This window comes from Artemia franciscana, chromosome 9 (genome assembly GCF_032884065.1).
Source record: "Artemia franciscana chromosome 9, ASM3288406v1, whole genome shotgun sequence".
Classification (NCBI taxonomy): Eukaryota; Metazoa; Arthropoda; class Branchiopoda; order Anostraca; family Artemiidae; genus Artemia; species Artemia franciscana.
In genome coordinates, this window is record NC_088871.1 from 32260743 (window position 1) to 32268387 (window position 7645).

The following is a 7645-nucleotide window of genomic DNA, read 5'->3' on the forward strand; positions in this document are numbered from 1 at the left end:
GCTTTAGAACTCTTGTTTTAAATCCCAACCAGATCGGGTGACATTGGGGGGAGTTGGATGGGGAAACCTGAATTCTTGAAAAACATGAAAATTGAGTTATCTAGCGAATGGGTGATCGGATCTTAATGAAACTTGATACATAGAAGAATCTTATGTCTCAGACGCTCCATTTTCGATTCAAATTGGATCTGAGGACATAGAAGGTTTGAGGGGGAAACAGAAATCTTGGAAACTGGAAATCTTGGAAAACGCTAGAGTGGAGAGATCGGGATGAAACTTGATGGGAAGAATAAGCACAAGTTATAGATACCTGATTGACATAATCGGTACGGATCCGTTCTCTTTGGGGAAGCTAGGGTTGTTAATTTGGAAAAATGAGAAAAATTGTGGTATTTTTAACTTAAGAACGGGTGACCAGATCTTTATGAAATTTGATATTTAGAAGGAGCTCATGCTTCAGAGCTCTTATTTCAAATCCCGACCAGATCTGTTGACATTGGGGGGAGCTGGAGGGGGAAACCGGAAATCTTGAAAAACGCTTATAAATGTCGTAGATACGTGATTGACGTAACCGGACTGGATCCGCTCTCTTTGGGGGAGTTAGGTGGTTGGGTTCAGCGCTTTGGCGAGTTTGGTGCTTCTGGACGTGCTAGGACGATGAAAAATGAGCTCTTAGCTCTTGTTTATAATGGGATTTGTAATATAACTGCATAGATTAAATCGATTGTAGTTTGATGATTGAAGTCGATTGGGAGAAGATGGGGGTACCTGCTCTAGGAATTGTCTTATGAAAACACAAAATCGCAAAAGAAACGGAGAAAGAGGACAATAAACAGCCTGTGAAAAAAATTGAAAATTATGCAAATGTTTCGGCCAAGACCTCTGCTTGATCCTCCTCGGTGCAGAATAAACTGATAAAAATATAAAAAAAGACCTTAAAACGAAAGACAAAACTAAAATATGATGACCCTTTCTCAGTAATGGTGAAAGGGTAACTGAATAGAAAACACATGTCTAAATGACATTTCACAGTTTCATCTTACTTACAGCACTCTTAAAGGCTAATCAGTTTCCAGGTAGATTATTATCAAATATTTTATTTGACTGTTGAACAAAAAATTTGTGTATTTATTTGAAAACGATCAGAATTAATAGTTTTGTCATAAACGGGACTTAGAGAAGTTTCTCCCGTGTCTCTATTTAGAGCTATCTTTTGGTGTATGTGCTTTTTTTTATCTCAACTGCTTCCCTGAAAACTCGCATGAGACCTTTAACGGGGGTAATAAAGGAGGTGCTGTCATATAAGATGGAACGGTGTGGACTATCGTAAAAATGTTGAGCTAAGGCGGAATCAAAAACCTCAGGCCTTTGGCGTAGCCTCATGCCCTTGTCTATTGAAGACCTATGTTCTAATTGCTTACCTCTGGTTGCTGTTGGGTTCTTCCAATATAAAAACGGCCAAGAGAACAGGGAACTCTATAAAAACCACTGCCCCGAATGGGCCTGGTTTTATCCTTGAAACTGTTGAAAAAGCTCTTTATTTTATTTGAGTGTTTAAAGATGACATTAAGTTTATGTTTCTTAAGGATTCTTTTCAGTTCATCACTCAGTTTTGGAATGTAGGTTAGAACAGTGAAAAGTTTCTTCTTATCCATCAATGGGATGTTATCTGTTAGGATGTAAGGAGTTGATGACTCCTTTTCTGCTTTTTTTTGTCTTTTATCTACAATGGTGTCAAGTAATTTTATGGGGTATCAATTGCAAAATAAAATATCCTTAATATAGTTCAACTCGGAGACTATGTGGGGCTCCGAGCATATTCTTGTCAACCAAAGAGATGACATTCCTCTTTTTATGAGGGGAGAGTGGTTGGAGGAAAAATGTAAATACCTATCATTATGCGTTGGCTTCAAATATATAGAAAATTCAAGACTAGGAGACTTAATGAAAATTAATACATCTAGAAAAGGAAGTTTATGATTATCTTCTAGTTCTAAAGTGAACTGAAGGCTGGAGTCCAAAGTGTTTAGAGAGTCAAGAAGGAGTTCAGTGACTCCTCTCCATGATTCTACACAGAAATAACATCATCCACAAACCGACCCCAGAACCGGTGTTTCAGAGGAAAATTTTCCAAAGCAGAAGTTTCAATAAATTCCATATAAAACGTTGCCGAAAATGGTGAAAGGTTCGTCCCATGGAAAAACCCATGATTTGGGTGAAAAACTGGTCATTATATCGGAAATATGAGGAGGGACTATTGCAAAGACGGAAAAGACGCATTTTAGCTTGTATATCCAGTGTTTTGCAGTTCGTTGGGTCAATATTTCCTCCTAATTTTCTTTGAAGAGCTAGTTCACATTTTTTTTTTACATCACAAGATGTATACATAGAAATGACATAAAAACTGGCCAATTTTTTTTTTTTATATGAAGTTTGTTTTAATTTTTTGACAAAATGAACTGAATTTTTAATGTATGAAGTTTGCGTTTGCATAAGGGGCGAAAAGGGTTTTCCCAATCTGGCAGTCGGAGAGCTATAAGAAGCCACAATTGGGCATAAAGGAACCTTATCTTTGTGGATTTTAGCGAGACCGTAAAATTTAGGAGCAGAACAACCTTTAGAATAAAATATTTTATACATCTGTCGAGTAATAAGCCTTTCAGTTTGCAAAATTCCTAGTTCTTTTCGTACTATACGGGTGAACTTATTGATGAGGTCTGAATCTAAGGGCTTGTAAGTAAGGGTGTAAGATGAAATATCTGTAATTTTTCAATTATATGAAGTTTTATCAAGGATAACAGTTTTATTTTCTTTATCAGCCCTGGTGATAATGATGTATAGGTCTGTTCTTAAATTCTTGATAATCTGTGTCTCCTGTTTTTTTTTTTTACCTTGAGGAATGCAGAGTGAAATCGAGAATATTCTTAACCACCTCTGATCGAAGTAAATTTGGATTTCCCACAGCACTACCCGAACCAAGTATACCCGCCTCCACATTGGCGACTATCTTTGAGAAATTCACTTGTGTTTGAGGTTGGCAAAATTTAGGTCCCTTAGACAAAACATGGATTTTTTCCGGTGTAAGAACTTTAGAAGATAGGTTCTAGGTTCTTTAGAAGATCTAGGAAGAAAACATCTAGAATTCTGAATTTTTCGTATTCTAATTCTTCAAACTTTTCTGATAAACGAGCCTTAGCAAAACAAAAGTCGTGGCGGAAAGTATTCTGAGCTATTCTAGAAATTTGCTGAAAATCTGTCGGTGACAGGTTGCTCTGTAAAAAAATGTCGAGTGTTTGAAATTGTATTACTAAGAAAAAACGCCGTTTTTCTATCTTTTAAAATGTGGATTAATGACTGAAAACCAACTCTATCACTAAATTGCCTTTCAGATTGTGTACCTAGTTTTAGGCAGAAACGAAGAGAATTTGGAAGAATTTCCTTTACTCTACAATGCTGTAAAAATTCTTGTTGATTAATAAGGTTGGCGTGTTCTTTTAGACAAATCAAAATGATTAAGAACAGGCTTAGTCAAATGCTCCCCGTAAGCTAGACGTAAATAATTTCTGAGACCACACTGGCTAGTCATGACAAAACACAGAATCGCAAAGAAAAGAAGAACGAGGACAATAAACAGCCAGTGAAAAAAATGAAAAATATGCAAATATTTAGATCAAGACCTCCGCTTGACCGTCCTCAGTGCAGAATAAACTGGTAATAATATAAAAAAAACCTTAAAACGAAACACAAAACTAAAATATGGTGACCCTTTCTCAGTAACGATGAAGTAACAGAATAAAAATCACAAGTCTAAATGACATTTCACAATTTTATCTTATTTACTGCACTCTTAAAGGCTAATCTCCAATTTTGTGTTTTGTCATGATCAGCCAGTGTGGTCTCAGAAATTATTTATGAATTGCCTTATGGTTTTAATCTTTAATTCTAATATCTAATCAAAACCCCAATAATTCTGCAAATTCTTTTATTTGTAATTAAACATCTAATAAGCGCAGATAACGTAATATTCTTTATTTTTTTGGATTTATTTGCTAACATACCAAACAGTTTGTGGTAAACAAACTATAAGAACGGAGTGACAATAGTAACCAAAACTCTAAAAACTGGATTTTGATATTAATCGATATATCTTCGCCTTATTATATTGATTCTCAATATATAAGATTCATTCTGTTGCGAGAGCAACACTTTGGTTTTGTCCCGTTTTTTTTATGTGTTTTTTTCCTATGCCACCGATATCAGCTTATTCCTGGAAATTGGTAAGGGTCTAACCTGTGCGGTTTTTACGGAAAGTGTAGACCTCAGGCCGGATTGATGAATACGACTTTACATTTTGGAAAGCTCCGCAGAAGTCTTGCCTGGGGCCAAAAAGGATGGTTTTTGCTTCTTCACGAGCCAGAGCCCATTGTGTGTAGTGAAGTGGAGTTATATAGTCTATGTCAGAGAGGAATATCTGAAGTTGTGCAGCCGAGCTTTCGTTTCATCAAACCATGTTTCTGCTTTCGAGTGGAAAGCTCCGTTCTAGCAGGCAAGCAGGCAGGCACGACTTTCAAATTGAAGATGGACTAAAACCTATAAGTGTTAAATATATGCGGCAGTTACCCGGCCTCACAGCCAATATATCTACTTCGAGTGATAAACAGAAAAATTTACAGAAGCAAAAATGTGACATTTTCCCAAGGGTTCGAAAGTGCTGCCATCTATTGTTTCTACCCATTTCTGTTCGTGATTTCAGCTGAGTTTATCATTCGGTTTTTCGGACATGGGATTGCTGTAGAGAAATGGTATCAGATGTACCTAATAAACTTTAAAAGTTCTCTCATTGTTAAAGAAATTGGAGCTTATCCTTTGCTCCTTTCTTAGTGGTTACGTTAGAAAGTTAGCCTACGGCAAAAAAAATCAACTTTTGAACTAAGACAGATATAATTTTTTTTTCGACAGCAATCGATAGCTCTTGATAAGCTGATCAAAGTATATGACATCCATTATTTGGTACAAAAACTCCTTCATGAGGTATACCAGTTTGAAAATTTAAAGGGGTTGACAACTTCAGTAGTAAGGTACACACTGAAACGAAATCCAATACAAATTGTGAGACATATAGAGGACTTATAAGCAACAGTCGGCTGTTAAGTAATAATCACCTTCGGCAATGAGGCGTTAGCAACTTTTACTAGTTGGTGTATCTATTATTTGTTTCCAGTGTATTTGATGGTAAAACCAATCTGGTTCCAGTGGTACGACGTGTAGGGGACTTGTAAGTAATAATCTACTGTTAAGCTACAGTCAGCTTCATCGATGAGGGGTTTGCAACTATGCTAGTTGGTGTACCCATTTATTTGTTTCCGCTGAACTTGATGCCTATCCTATCACGGGAGAGGGACTTATAAGTAAGAATCGGTTTACTTTGGGCGAGAAACGGCTGTTAGCTCAAAATCATCTTCGGCAATGAGGGGTTTGCCACTTTTGCTAGTTGGTGTACATATTATTTGTTTCCGGTGTATTTGATGGTTAAACCAATTTGGTTCCAGTGGTAAGACATTTTGGGGACTTGTAAGTAATAATCGGCTTTTGGGCTACAATCATCTTCAGCGATGAGGGGTTTGCAACTTTTGCTAGTTGGCAAAACCCATTTGTTTGTCTCCGGTGAACTTGAAGTCTATCACGGGAGAGGGACTTGTAAGTAAGAATCTATTCACTTTGGACTAGAAATTTGTGCAAATTGGTGCACATTGTATTCGGTCTCTTTAAATATGACAGAATTAAGTGTTTACGCAACGGGTACAAACGATAACGTAAAACAATGAGGTTGTTTCGTAATAAGTAGTGTCACCTAAGGTATTTTAATCCTGAAGAGTTACGGATAGCTTTATAATACCAACTAGATTATATAAGATATTGTTCCAAGTTTTCATCCGTCACGATGTTGACGATTGAAAAGGATAAAGTTCAACTGGCTGCAAAGTCAATTTAGTCCCTTCTTTCGATATTATTTTGTAGTTGTTGTTTTTTTCAACGCTGAGGAATAGCCTTTGGTCATGTGATAATTGATTGCGTTCTTGTTTGAACACACCATTTTCAAAACTTCGATAGACTGACAACTTCATCATTTAGCCGATAGTGAAGAAACAAGCACAAACGAGAATGTAAAACAATGAGATAGTTTCGTAATAATTAATGGAATGTCATCTATGGTATTTTGATCCTGAAAAGCTAGGGATAGCTTTATAATACCAACTAGATTATATAAGATATTGTTCCGAGTTTTCATCCGTCACGATGTCTACGATTGAAAAGGATAAACTTCAACTGGCTGCAAAGTCAATTTAGTCCCTTCTTTCGATACTATTTTGTTGTTGTTTTTTCAACGCTGAGGAATAGCCTTTGATCATGTGATTACTGATCGATAGCGAAGAAACAAAACCAAAGTATTGCTCTCGCAAAACTTTGGTCGGCGAAGCTGGACAAAGGTTGCCGCAACACTTCACGTTGCCCGGGCAACCTAGGTCTAGTTGAGCTTAGTTTTACCCATAAAAGGCTAAGAAACTACGAATATTTGCCTGAAAGAGAGAACAAAGCAAAAGCGCTGAATTTTCTATTATTATTTGCCAGAAGAAAAATGACGGATATATGTTAATTTGTTTGTTTGTTTTTCCCACAGGCGATCGTATCAGACCAACGGTCCTAAACCATCGGGAAAAGGCTCATTTGAACGAAAATTAAAATTTATTGTATTCGTTTTATTTGAACCAAAAGATAGCACGGCTATTAGCCTTTCTTCCACCTCCATTTTTTCCTAAAATAGTTCGATCAAAAGTTTGAACTAGCTGTTTTGCTTAACATAGTTGAAAGGTTCCAAAACTATACATTTTGATTTAAGATGACCCACGCAAGCCCTGAGGATAGTTCTAGAGATGAAAGTATGCTAAGGATAATTTGCTGAGGATAATAAGTGTAATGCATGATCTTTGAAAACCAGTTTCATAGCCAGAAAGACAAATAACGAGTGACAGAATACATTGGACCAGTATAACCTGGGCTACATATTTGCGCATTAGGGGATTATGGGTAAGGTTAGGTTACATTAACACCAAACCCCCTCATGTGCAAAAATACAACCCAAATCGTATAACTAAGATATAATATAATTATAATTAAATTATTAAATATAAACTAAAGTATGAAATTTTCATCATATATTGGCATATTTCATTAGGATTGACGCAACTCTACTTTTTTGGTATGCTTCGTATAATTAACAAGTGCCTTTTTTTTATTAGAGAAGCAATAAGAACAATTTTTATCGAACTTCGTGAAGGGCGGGATAATTTTTTTCCATGAAAATATAAAAAGGTCATTTTCAAAATTGTCGCTGGTATCCAAGTAAGTATACCAGATCAACCAGAGTAAAAAGAGAACAGTTTCTATATTTTTTGAAAAATACTGAGGTTTTGAATCGACAAGGAAAAAAAAATTAAAAAGAAAAAGCATATATTTTGATTACATCACCGATAACCAATTTCCGGCAACTGGGGTGTAAGCCAATGACACCAATTCCGGAAATTACAGGGAGGAAGCAAGGATTGTGTTATATTCTTTGCGTAAAGATGCAAAATAGGCATTTTTC